This window comes from Camelina sativa, chromosome 9, assembly GCF_000633955.1.
Source record: "Camelina sativa cultivar DH55 chromosome 9, Cs, whole genome shotgun sequence".
In the NCBI taxonomy this organism is placed as follows: domain Eukaryota; kingdom Viridiplantae; phylum Streptophyta; class Magnoliopsida; order Brassicales; family Brassicaceae; genus Camelina; species Camelina sativa.
In genome coordinates this window covers 1,929,103-1,930,328 of record NC_025693.1, presented here as the reverse complement: position 1 = coordinate 1,930,328, position 1,226 = coordinate 1,929,103, and positions in this window count along the sequence as shown.

Sequence of the window (1,226 nt, the reverse complement as noted above, 5' to 3'; positions counted from 1 at the left end):
CGTATGCATTTTGTTTGTGATTAAATCTACATGTTATTTATACCATAGTGACAATATAATCACAAATTATCAAAATGCATGTTTTGGCCAACCTTTTTTATCATTTGTGAGTCGTAAACAATACTTTTTCTGTTTCACTTAAAGTAATGTTACTTAAGAATGATCCTATCAGATTATTTGGCAAAACCTTTCTTTTTTTTTAGGGTTAGAACAAGATCAATAACATATGATGACATTCAGTAAGTAATTCGTAGTCATATTTTTTTTCCTAACGTTGAGTTGCCAACTCAACTAAATAAAAATGTAGTAGGGCTATGGTACACACAAAAAAATAATTGGATTTTCATTAGATTTGTTGGTTAACACGTCCTTTTCGGGTTTAGTGGAATATGATTTGAATGTTAGAATCATTAAACGAGTAAATTAAAACCTATAATTGACAATAGCCCTATAATATAATGAACGGGGAAGATATGCATCCTATCAAAGAATCCAAGATAAAATGGTAAAGCCTAATACAAAAAGATAAATCAAATGTTGGGTTTAATTTTAAGATTAATCATATCTTAAGACGACCTTAGAGTCTCGTCATATCTCTCGTGACACCTACCTTGTCCCTTATCTTTTTTCGTGACCAACATACATATATGCATGTCATACAATATCATGATTGCAAGAAGGCAAAAACAATTGCACATGATGCCATGAAAACAAAACTACACAAACGAAAATTATCGAGGTTCATCAAAATACTTAAATCTTTATAACAAAAATTACTGAAATCTTCAAACTATTTTGACGTGAGGCACAACAACAAAAACTAGCTAGAGCAAGATTTCATATCTTAGTGGATGGATTAGGAAGGTAATTTTGAAGTTATTATTATGAACAATAATAATATAGATATGTTAACGAAAAGATATATGCTAGTAACAATGATCAGTTCAAAAATTATATAAACTCAACTTGAAACGCTATTACCATGATCAGTTAAAAAATTATACTGTATATGCTAGTAACAATTAAGTTTAAAAATACAATTACATGATGATGTAGGTCACAAGGAATGAAGGAAAAATAACGTGTATTATGTTAATGTCATGCATTGATTATCATGTAGTATTTTGTTTCTTAATGAATGTTCTTATAATTTGACCACTCCAGTTTCCACGAGGAGTGAAACAAAAGTGATATAGTCATGTGCTTAATCATGATTAACAGATTAC